A 13,505-nucleotide genomic window follows, 5' to 3' on the forward strand; every position below is an offset into this window, starting at 1 on the left:
GACTATGTTTGAACGCCCTTCATTTCACAAGAAGTACGTTTAATATGAATGGAGACTTTTCATGTTTTGAACAAACAACTTTCACCTTTCTCAATATGGTAACGTGCAGTTGAGGGAACGCAGTGTAAATATAGAGTGTAAATTATACACCCATCCCCTCTACCAACACACTAACACATTGACGTCACAACATCGTTTACTACTGTCTCAGACACCACAATTCCGCCATCGCTGATTCAAGTCCAATAGTCATACTAAGAACCAATCACAGCCAATCACAATAATTGTCCATTCCATCATGAGCCCGACTAGCCCCTTGACTCCAACCACGTCCCACTTGCCGTGCTGCCCTTGGGAACGTCATCCATACAATCAACTTCACCCCGGATGGTATTTCATTCCCCATATTTGACGTGCTTTACCATTGCTGGTACTTGTTGACTAAGTTCAATTGATCAGATTGGCGCTGGAATTTGATAGCTGCCCTTCAACCATACGCACAAATCGGAGCTGGTCTGGTCTATATATGGAATTATTGGAGAGCGTATGGCCGTGTGTATGTGAGAGTGTAATGTTCCGTTTGATTTAACTCAAAACAACGAGTACTGCCAGTTTCGGGTCAGGAATGGTAACGAGAAGTGTATATCATAGAATATGTATTGGATTAGGTATATCAAAGCGGTATTGCGCGTAGTTAATTAGATGTTAACCTCAGATTCTGTTTTTGATGCAAGTATTGCCCTAAAACATGAGCTTAATACCAATGAAATACCACCACCATTTCTCACCCAACCTAACCAGCAACTCTCCGTTCTTCTTCTCCTCCTACATTCTCACCGCAAATGTTTTTGTGTGGTGAGGTGAGGTGAAATGGGGTTTAACGTCGCGTTTAAGATTATTACACTTATGCAGCAACGTGCAACGTGTTGGATGCTTGTACTAGTCCGGACTAATGCCGATTGAATAGTGCTAGCACACTGAGATACTATGCCGCAGTTTAACTCGAATACCCAACTCAGACACAGTGTACTGACTCCGAGCCGATCAGCGTTGTTTTTTCCCCTTAATGCCGAGCGCCAGGCGGGGTAACAACAAGTACCACCTTTTCGTGTCTTTGGGAATGACGTGACCGGGGAATGGGGATCGAACCCCCGACCTTCCGCTCTCTGGGCAGACTCTCTACCACTAGACCACGGAGGCAGTCTCTTATTGTGTGCAAATCCTCAGTCAAAATTACAATATCAGAGTTTCACCAAATCTTTTCTGACTAATGATCTCCAAATGGTCTACTATATGAAATCAGACATATTTGTGTTGAGAATGGGAGTTATTCCTGACATTCTCTTTGATTCTGGCAGTGTATCGTAAACGCCAGGGGGCTCTGTCTGGTGTCGTTAGCCTTACTGCCATCATCTGGTTGCCAGGGCATCATTAAATGCCATAAACGATTCCTCGGCTGCCTTCATGGAACCCGTGTGTGATTGTCCTTAACATTTCAACTTCACTACAGAAAATGTTCCCATAATGATATGTGAATGCTACAAATACCTTTCCCTTGACTGGTCCCAGTCACTTGAAGAATAATACTACACAATCTGAAACAGAACAGCTCCTAGTGTTCAAGTTGCAGTAAAATATGTTAAATTTTTCAGCAATGTAACATTGCACAAAGTCATTGTCTGTTTTTGATATTTATTTTAAGATGCTATTGAATTTTTTTTTAGATATGTACAAGTTACTTAATATACATTTTGATATGGTGTAAAAAAGCACACCAAGGGATCGGTCCATTCTACTCTCTCTACATTCAGTGCGTCAGCTTGGGTTAAACGTCGCTTTGTAAAAATAATACTCAACGTTGAAACAACAAGGAAAAAGTGACACAGATCATTGGTGTTTAATATTTTAGTCCACGTGCAAGTGTAAAATGACAACCAAAGGCTCACGATCGAGGTGAATATGTTAGTGGATCCTGTTACAGTAAAGGGACGAACTTCTGCACAGCAAACGAGGGACCTGAGAGGACTGGGTCACCTCGGGCAGTACAGACTGCTACGTGTTTGGTAGAGTTCTGACCTCGTGGTTGTGCGAGTCGAAGTGTAACACTCGCAATTACTATCCGTGAAGATCCGGGTTAGTATAGGTCATCAGCAACCCATGTTTGCGACTATGCTTGTCGTAAGAGGCGACTAACGTGACCGGATGATCAGGCTCGCTGACTTGGTTGGAGCATGTCATCGTATCCCAATTGCGTGGATCGATTCTCCTGATGTTAATCACTGGATTGTCTGGTCCAGACTCGATTATTTACAGACCGCCGTCATAAAACTGGAATATTGCTGAGTGTGGCTTTAAACAACAAAACAGACAATCCTCGCAATGACGTGAAACCCTCGTACAAGACCAGAAAACTGATTACCTGAATCTTTTCCAACTGCGTCCTTTAGAAAAATGAACATATTTGATCTTACAGAGTGGATATAGAAATATATTTCAAGATCGTAAAAAATACCCTGTTTCAAATGGCTACAGCGATATAATCGTCTTCGTAAATGTCAGAAATAAAATCGTTTTTAGAAAACATATTAATTCCGCTATGAAAAAATCTAGAATCTGTTTTTGTAAATACCAGTTTTGATTATTTAAGTGATGTGACGCATATCATGTACAGAAATATCTTCGAGCTACGAGGAATTAAGCATTACCGGTGTGAATTATTTTTGCAAGTTCCGAGCAATGGCCTATATAAATATTACCCATAATTTGTTTTTCTTCAGAAAATGTGAGTTTCCTGATTCCAAGTTTATACATCCGTTATTTGGCCTGTTGTTGGAGCGACGCCACGTTACATCGTTTGCGACAATGGATGACTTCATATTCAATTATTGGCAACAAACAATGGAACGCACTACCCACCCATCATGAATAAAACAATATGCATCTCAGTGAGAATTACTAAAAATAATTTAACATATACTTATGCTCTATGGGGTAATATATACCAGGCGTCATTACTGAGGGGTAATAAGAGATAAAACGTCACATTTTCAACTTCCAAGAGTGCAAGGGGGAAGAGAATTTATGGATGTCAACTTCTTTATTATGAGGAACACAACGTTTCGGAGTTTCTTATTCCTTCATCAGATTAATGAATGCTCTCCGCCTTATAGCATGTATTCAGCCGATGAAGGAGTAAGCGCATACTCCGAAACGTTGTGTTCCTCATAATAAAGAAGTTGACATCCATAAATTCTCTTCCTTATATGTATCACTTCTAAATGCCTCATTCACCTGATGGAGGAGTAAGTGCATACTCCGAAACGTTGTGTTCCTCATCCACAAAGAAGGTGACATCCATAAATTCTAGATCTCTTCCTTATGTGTATCACTTCTAAATGTCTCATACACCTGGTGAAGGAGTAAGTGCATACTCCGAAACGTTGTGTTCCTCAAATAAAAAAGAAGTTCATAACCATAGATTTTCTTTCTTATGTGTATCACTTCAAATGCCTCATTCACCTGATGAAGGAGTAAGCGCACACTCCGAAACGTTATGTTCCTCATAATAAAGAAGTTGATATCCATAAATTCTCTTCCTTATATGTATCACTTCTAAATGCCTCATTCACCTGATGGAGGAGTAAGTGCATACTCCGAAACGTTGTGTTCCTCATCAACAAAGAAGGTGACATCCATAAATTCTAGATCTCTTCCTTATGTGTATCACTTCTAAATGTCTCATACACCTGGTGAAGGAGTAAGTGCATACTCCGAAACGTTATGTTCCTCATAATAAAGAAGTTGATATCCATAAATTCTCTTCCTTATGTGTATCACTTCTAAATGTCTCATACACCTGGTGAAGGAGTAGGTACATAGTCCGAAACGTTATGATCCTCATAATCAAGAAGTTGATATCCATAAATTCTCTTCCTTATGAGTATCACTTCTTAATGCCTTTCTAAGATTCCAAGACTTCCAAAAGTGCAGTTCTGATGCAGCTGGAATGAACCATTTTATACCCACTTGACTGTTGCTTGTTATGTATTGCACGTGCATGGGCTGGTTGCGTTCAGAAGAGTGTTTTGGTGAGCTTTTTCCACTCCTTCAATCTCGCACCTTTCGTTGTTCTTAATAGTCGTTGTCCATTTTTTAGTTTCATAAAAGCATCCAGTCAGTGTGACGCAGGCATGAACACCATGTTCTCCACCTGTTGATCACATTGTCACCATAATCAGACCTATTGACGCTTGTTGGCATATGTTCATGTTTGACACTCTACATACCGAGGTGACCCTTCAATAATGACACTGTGTATATACAATGACTGTTCTTTGCCTAGGAGATACAGAAGGCGTTTGTTTAACCAGGCTGATATGTATATATGGAATCATATCACACTTAACACTGTGTTAGTACTGTGACACGATTAGGTGCATTCATGTAATACACACTTATCAAAACGGTTTTTCAGACTGACAAATCTGTGTTGCCAAACCCTTTCCCCTCTGTGTCTCACCTGGCCGCCATATTTACCTGAGCGTTCACGTGTATGTGTCTGTATGCACCTGCCACCTAAATTTAGCACCTGGTAAATGTTAGGGGGTCTGTGTTGTGGGCACGGTTATATATAGCTGGTGCCCACCTCACATGTGCTCCACACAACATGTGGGCGTATGCAATGAGACGAAATATATACATGTGGGTAAATTAAAGAAAAATAACCTTGTTACACAATTACAGACATACATACCGTATATAAATGCGACATTGTCATTTAAGTTGTCATAAGAAATCGATTGTACCATTGATAAGTGTTCGGGAAAAGGTGTGCGTATCTTGCCCCACCGGTGGCACCCTTCACACACATGCAAAGGCAAGTCAATTGTTCACCTGAGAAATACACGGCATGTACATATCAATATAAAGAATTACATCGGATGTCATGTTTGTCACTATTACAAATATCATCCACATGTTTACCACAAGACATCACCAAAGATGTTTTTGAACGTTTTAGTCTTATTTTTTCAATTCTGCCTTGTAGCCATATCAGGATGTATTTCCGACCTATTACACAAGTCTGTACGAGAGCAATTAATCTATTTCCATCTTTTTCAGAGTGAAATTGTATGGGTGATGAGATTTATTTAAGAACACAAACTACAAGGCCAGGGAGATATTATAATAACATCTGCGTTAACCATAGATAGTCACAAGGTACACATTTATGACTATGACCTATAAAACAGTATACCTCAAGGAACTTTAGTTTTATGATATCAGGCACTATGAAGACAACGACAGTGATTTAAGATGTTTACGAGCAGTGTGATACTAGATCATGCCCAGGTGTCAGACATTGCTCGTGGCTTTCACAAAAGCGATAAACATCTAGAGCTTGCGTCAATTTGGGCTTCCCGCCCACGTTAAAGCTCAAACGACGTGATATAATTATTAAAATGACATACTGTTCGAAATCTAACCCACTCACTCATTCAGAAACAAGATGTCGGTGTTGTATATTTAGGTAACATAACTTAGAGGTGAAAGTGGCTTATGTACTGTAACGGATTTGTGTATCGCAGGCAGCGGGTGACAGGTGTGATGACGCTCGGCGCATCTGGGTGACCTTTAATGCCTCGCCCGTGGGTGAGAGGAGGTAACGAGGTCAGCCACACAATTAACACGTTCAGGACTGAAACCCTTGTGGTTATGCGTCTCTTATTAACGGACGCGTGGAACCAAGGGCTAAGTAACAATGTTGAAATTGCTAATTTGAAACAAAAATTAATGTGTATCAAATTTGAATCGGAAATACACATTAAACATGCATCATACTGTCAACGTCGGTACGAAGATTTCGAGGAGCGTTGAATAATTGAATAAGGTGTTTGATTATATTAGTAACCATTCAAGGCCTCAGCAAAGCTTTCAAAACGTTTTATAGTAGACATGTGGATGACATTTCCAAATTTCACGCATCAGTAATGAAAATAATGTCCGATGAAGTTCCATATTTTGACTTGTATCATATGTTAACCGTGTATTTTGTACAAGTGAACACTTGACTTGCCTTTGCATGTGTTTGTGAAGGGTGCCACAAGAGTGACCGGATACGAACACCTTTCCTTGAACACCTAGTATCATCACTATTTAATAATTATTCTTGAACACATGCTTATGATAATGTCGGAATATTTACAATGGACACTGCTTTTAGCAGTTGCTTATGGTTATGGAAACTGTAATAAATATAGGACGTTGGAGAAAAGAAGAAATGTATTATTAAGATTCCTCAATAGCTAATTTAACATATTAAGTTTATCATTAATACGCCCATCCTTGACTATCCAGTTAATTCAAGTCCATTCTATTGTGATCAATACACGGGACCCATTCGCTCGCTACCAATGCTTCGTTACGGAAGTGACGTCACCATCTCTATTCGATTACCGCTAAGTTAGCGCAGGAGTGGAATCTGATTGAACGACTATTCTTATCGGTGTATCTTTCGAATACGATGTTAAACGCATGGTATGTATCGTAATAGAATGGAGATTTAATACCCTTGATAATCCAGGGTGAAATGTACATGGATGTAGAGGTACGACCCAAGCAAGTCGTCAAGCCTGCCTCTAACACACACAGATTTCTCTATGGAAGCTCAACTATGGACACTCTAATATTTTATGTTGTAAAAATGTGGAAGGTGTTGACAAACTACAATTTTCGGGGGTAACAACGTATAGTACTTTAAAGTAAATAATCATAAAAAAAACATTGCATGTGAGCCATAGGTAGTATTACGAGATGATTTCAAAACTATATGTTGTGAAATCAGTAAATAACCACACAAGATCAATGAATGATCAAATTATACTGAAACACACAGGGTAAGGTTTACAATCAAAATAGGCACTACAATGGGTCTTATACGTGGCAGCAGTAATAAGTAACAGTTCCTTTTAAACATGACAGTACACTCATGATGTCACGAATTTTGTCACCGTCGACTTATTTGAAATAGTCTCCGTTCTTGACTCCAGAACGGTGTATGATGCTATCGTTGTTTTCAGACTGGTATCAAGTTCGCGCTTGGCAAGTAGACAACACCCATGTCAGGCATTACAAGGCCTCGCATCTCCTTTGCGTCGCTCTTATGTATGTACAGTTAGACTTCGAGATACTGTCCAATCCCGAAATGTCTCGAACGATCAGTTGCGTCATGTTTAAGGCCACTCAAACAAAGGCGGATAACTCTAAATTACTCGCTGCCGCATAGTACCGCAAACAATCTGGTCACGACTACCCTCAACATTTTACTAACGCTTCATTCAGTTGCTGCCACTGATAATCACCACAAATAAATTTTCTACAATCTCTACTGCCAGTTGGAGGGCAGTGGGCAGGTGTTTTCAGCTCAAAATTTATTTTTTTTCACAACACTGACAAAACTTACAGTTTTATCGCATTTTGATTAGTATTTATTTAAAACATATGTTTTCCAAGAATATTTCACATTAATGTCTCAGTGCAGTTTGTTCAAACTATATTTACGTGAGCACTATGATAATACCATTTATTAACCAGGTTAAACACGAACCAGAGAGGACTGGGGTGGCCCAGTGTTCATAAGCTCAACAACATCTTACCTTGAAGTTTCATTGTCTCCCTTTGATATTTGTATCAGATAATCGTTCATTAGGCTCACTCACTCACACACTCACTCACTCACTCACTCACTCACTGGTGAACATTGACGGTAGTTCGGTATGTACAGAATCTCACTCTCAGACAGGTCTCAGACTGGTTTGACCCACATTGTTAGGTTCTACCTACACGTCAAAATTGCTGAACCAGCATAAACCCACACTCGCCCATATTACAGCTTAATCATTCCGTATTCATGTCAGCGAAAAAACATATATACTTGTCTTTTCAAATTAGATTTCATTTGCGTGTCACCGGATATCTTTTGTTTGGAAGAATCATCAAAGCTATTGAAGCAGCAAAGTATTTTCTATTTCAAATGGCCGGCGTTTATTATTTTGCCCCTGAATCGATTCAATTTGCCCTTAAGCCATAGGCGAATCAGCAAAACCTTTCAGTTGTACCGTGGCGTCTTTTGTATTCAATATAAATAATTAATTTGTATATCATAACTAAATACTTGTTGCCTCGCTACTAGGATATATTCGTATATATTATTGTAATCGGTGTCGTTTGCTTTCTATTTCGATAACAAATGACTTCGATAATGACGTAACCAACTGGGAACATTTGTCCTCTTCCTGTTGGCATTTAACTTCCTGAAATATTAATCTTTGACAGAATATCTGGAACAATAACTTCAACTCAGCAGTAAGCTGTATGTGAAAACTCTTCGCCTACACATACGCCTACAAAAGAAATGTTGGTCGAGAGAAACCGTGAAAAGAACAAACTTGGATAACACCTTGATGAGTTTCATGTCAGTATGCTTACCGATTCAGTACTGCCTCTCTGTCAAATAATGTTATTTAAAATTTGCTTTTTACGTCCAATGGAATCTGTTTCAGCACATAATCGATACTGATTATTCTTGATGTTTTATATTTATTTCATATTCTGTGAAATCACATGGGTTCCAAGAATAACACCGATGTGTTGCGTTCAAATCCTTGACTGTATATTACATACCTTTTCATAATGACACTATACGTTTGCTCCTCGGGTCTACGTACATAAATTGTACGCGTACATGCGGACTTTGAATCTGATTTTGGCTATTTTTTAATTAAGCGTATACTTAATATACTCAATCATATTCATAACAGTGGTTAAACAATGCATTTTCTGTGTCTGGAAGTCATCCGAGTTCATTGAGTATAGAATTCATTACAGAAATATCTATAATGTTCCATTTTCCTTTACCATTATCCCATGCTTCTGCTAATGTCAAAGACCTAAAGTGAATTCGAGAAGAAATGTCACCTTCCTAATTTCGTTAAATATTCAAAATGATGAAGTACAAATTTGTATCCGTATAGTAAAGGTCCGAAAGATACGTATTCCCGTATTCGCTTAATGTGACATTGACATATCGGAACTACCTTTATCGGAAGAGAAGGTAGATGTAGGATTATCTTTATGTAATTGAAAATTGAATTAACTGTTGTTAAACTTGATTAGGTCTATTTAACCATCACTCATCCCTGCAATAGACTGTAAAAGGTCATCAGTGAAGCTCGGTAATCTTGTGTCAACTTAGACTGGTTCAATAAAGACTGGGGGCGGTCGGGTAGCCTAGTGGTTAAAGCGTTCGCTCGTCACGTCGAAGACCAGGGTTCGATTCCCGACATGGGTACAATGTGTGAAGCCCATTTCTGGTGTCCCGCGCCGTGATATTGCTGGAATATTGCTAAAAGTGGCGTAAAACCATACTCACTCACTCACTCACTCAATGAAGACTGGGGTAGAAATTTTTGTTTTGCAACCGCATAACCCCTACTATACTTGGAATGTTGTAAATTTGTAATTTTGTTTAAAAGGTTTTAAGGATTTTTCAAATACAAAGCATTTCTAAGTATTTTTGAGTGCTGATTAAGCGCAAGTACAGTTTTTTGGATAAAATATCGCTTCAATTGAAAATCAAAGATAAGATAAAATTAACTTAGAGGTACATATATAGTTTCTTTTGCTCCCCAGTTTATGGTATTAGAGATGTAAGCCAGTACGTCTGGACGTGTTAAAGTAGAGAGTGTTACATGGACCAGTGATGGTGTTATCACGTTAGTGACAAATGTCAAAATGTCAGGTAAAATTAACGAGAATTTGCCGTCCTGTAATATCACGATTATCGTCGCCCATGTCATGCAGATAGAGGTGTGTGTTTACATTTAGAATATTATAAACCATTATCATCGTCAGTGTCACTCGATATGAGCATTTAATAATGTATTTACCAACATACTTTTGTGGCTCTATATGTTTATGCCGTCGTGAGATTCACCACCATGATTTTCATGACAGTAAAAGTTACGTCCTTTACTCGTTTTGCGATAATTAGCACACCGGCATAGGCTTCTGTATTAATGGATTAGCTGTCACGGAGACATGATGTTCAAAGCTTCACAGTGATTTCACTAAGGAATGAGAAGATTGATTCTGTCGTTTCGCTTTGCATGTAAGAGATGTCTGTTTCTTAGTACGGGAGACATCGTTGTGTTGAAAATAATCAGGTTTGAATATATGGAACCTTTGGACTCTTCACTTACCTGCATTTGTCTTTGGCGCCGATACCAATGTACCCTTGTCTTCAGTGCCTACCTTTAGACTCCCTTGTCTTGAATATACCCTTGTGTTTGTTTCCTTATCTACCCCAACCTGGTCTTCGGTGCCTACTTTTACCTACAGTGGACTTTAATGCCTACCATTATCTACAGTGGTCTTTAGTGCCTACCTTTACCTACAGTGGTCTATAGTGCCTACCTTTACCTACAGTGGTCTTTAGTGCCTACCTTTACCTCCAGTGGTCTTTAGTGCCCACCTCTATCTACAGTGGTCTTTAGTGCCTACCTTTACCTCCAATGGTCTTTAGTGGCAACCTCTATCTAAAGTGGTCTTTAGTGCCTACCTCTTTCTACAGTGGTCTTTAGTGCCTACCTCTATCTAGAGTGGACTTTAGTGCCCACCTCTATCTACAGTGGTCTTTAGTGCCTACTTTTACCTTTTGTGGTCTTTAGTGCCTACCTCTATCTACAGTGGTCTTTAGTGCCCACCTCTATCTACAGTGGTCTTTCGTACCTACCTTTACCTACAGTGGTCTTTAGTGCCCACCTCTATCTACAGTGGTCTTAAGTGCCTACCTTTACCTCCAGTGGTCTTTAGTGCCCCCCTCTATCTACAGTGGTCTTTAGTGCCTACCTCTATCTAAAGTGGTCTTTAATGCCTTCCTTTACCTACAGTGGTCTTTAGTGCCTACCTTTACCTTCAGTTATTGTTATAATATGTTAAAAGCCTTGGATGAAAAGGGTAAATATTGTTTATGGGTGTCTGATATCAGAAATATTCTTTGTATGTCTGGTTTTTCTCTTGTATGGATATCTCAAGATGTTGGAAATGATAAATTATTTATCTTCATGCTTAAGGAAAGATTAGTTGATATATTTTCACAAGATTGGCGCTGTCAAATATCATCCTCAAGGTTTTTATGCCATTATACGAATATAAAATCTTTACTTGTTCCTGAAAAATATGTATCTGTACTTCAGGATAGAACTTTGAGAAGATCTTTGTGTAAATTACGTATATCATTACATAATTTTAATGTTAACAATCTCAGAAAGAAAAATGTACAAGATAAAGAAAGTAGTTTATGCCGTTATTGTAATGAAGGCTATGTTGAGGATGAGTTTCATGTACTTCTCATTTGTAAACATTATCAGTTTCTTAGAAATAGATACCTCCCTATGATTTCAACTATGTACAAAGATGAACAACTGATGAGAAATTTGTTGATCTCCTGCAATGCAAATACAATATCATCTCTGTCAATATTCCTGAAGAAGAAATTAGACGTTAATATTTTATGTAAACTTATTATTACCTACACGTGACTGTACAATGTTGATACAAAAAAACAACACTACTGTACTATAGGTCATATGGCCTAAAATATTGAATAAACTTCTGTCTGTCTGTCTGTCTTTACCTTCAGTGGTCTTTAGTGCCTACCTCTATTTACAGTGGTCTTGAGGGCCTCCCTTTACCTTTTGTGGTCTTTAGTGCCTACCTCTATCTACAGTGGTCTTAAGTGCCTTCCTTTATCTACAGTGGTCTTTAGTGCCTACCTCTATCTACAGTGGTCTTTAGTGCCGACCTTTACGTGCAGTGGTCTTTAGTACCTACCTCTATCTACAGTGGTCTTTAGTGCCGACCTTTACGTGCAGTGGTCTTTAGTGCCTCCCTTTATTTACAGTGGTCTTTAGTGCCTTCCTTTACCTACAGTGGTCTTTAGTGCCTACCTTTACCTTCAGTGGTCTTTAGTGCCTACCTTTACCTACAGTGGTATTTAGTGCATACCTTTATCTACAGTGGTCTTTAGTGCCTACCTTTATCTACAGTGATCTTTAGAGCCTACCTTTACCTTCAGTGGTCTTTAGTGCATACCTTTATCTACAGTAATATGTAGTGCCTACCTTTACCTGCAGTGGTCTTTAGTGCCTACCTTTATCTACAGTGGTCTTCAGTGCCTGCTTTTACCTACAATGGTCTTTAGTGCATACCTCTATCTACAGTAATTTGCAGTGCCTACCTTAACCTGCAGTGGTCTTTAGTGCCTACCTTTATCTACAGTGGTCTTCAGTACCTACTTTTACCTTCAATGGTCTTTAGTGCCTACCTCTATCTACAGCAATTTGTAGTGCCTACCTTTACCTGCAGTGGTCTTTGGCCCCTACCTTTATACACCCTGGTGTTTGTCGCCTACCCCAACCCATGCTTGTCGTAAAAGGCGACTACCGGGATCAGGTTGTCAGGCTCGCTGTTTTAGTTGATTGCATGTCATCGTATCCCAATTGTGTAAATCGATCACGTGATGTCAATCAGTGGATCGTGTGTCGATTATTTACAGACCGCCGTCATATATCTGGACTATTGCTGAGTGCGGTGACGTTAAACAAGAAACATACCAAACCTATCCCTACATACACCGGTCTACTACCGTCACTTCTCCAGGGTATTAGTGTCTACCCTTACCGACGCTTTGTTCTGTTATTAACTGAAAAACAGTGAAAAACGGCATTAAAGGTGAGGTGAAATTGGGTTTAGCGTCGCGTCCAAGACTATTGCACTTATATAGCGACGTGCATGTGTGTATGTGTGTGTGTGGCTGCTTGTACTAGTCCGGACTGATGCCGATTTATAGTGCTAGCCCACTGAGATGCCATGACGCAGTTTAACAGGAATACCCCACTCAGACACAGTATACTGACTCCGAGCCGACCAGTCCTTGTTTTAGCCCCTTAATGCTGAGCGCCAGACAGGGTAACAACAAGTACCATCTTTTAACGTCTTTTGGTATGACGCGGCCGGGGATCGAACACCGGACCTTCCGCTCTCCGGGCGGACGCTCTACCACTAGACCACGGAGGCGGTCGAAAAACGGCATTAAACACTCACTTGCCCTGGTCGTTAGCTCCCTGATCTAAGAATTACCTACATGTATATTTCGGCTTCAGAAACAATGGCACCTTTTCAAAACTTACATGCGAGTCATGGCTTTAAATTCATTGTCCGGTTCATTCACAAAAATATTAAGAAAAAGTTGTTCGATGTCGGCTTGAAACGCTAGCTCGATAAATCAGGCTTGAAATTTACTTCGAAATTGAATTTGAAAAAAGATTGTTCGAAAAGGGGTCGAACGTGATCATATTGCAACATGCCGTTATGCTAATGTTTGACATGACCACTCAAACAGTATGGAGACGTGATTACTGGAACTATATTAAGATACTCTGGAC

The 13,505-nt window shown here is 39.5% G+C and overlaps 1 protein-coding gene across 1 annotated transcript in view; it reads left to right on the forward strand.

Moving 5' to 3' along the window:
• LOC124119575 overlaps positions 1-13,505 on the forward strand; it is a 55,971-nt gene that overhangs the window by 15,336 nt on the left and 27,130 nt on the right. The window lies entirely within an intron of this gene.

The sequence above is a fragment of the Haliotis rufescens genome, unplaced genomic scaffold, assembly GCF_023055435.1.
Source record: "Haliotis rufescens isolate VD_foot unplaced genomic scaffold, xgHalRufe1.0.p SCAF_12, whole genome shotgun sequence".
Lineage (NCBI taxonomy): Eukaryota > Metazoa > Mollusca > Gastropoda > Lepetellida > Haliotidae > Haliotis > Haliotis rufescens.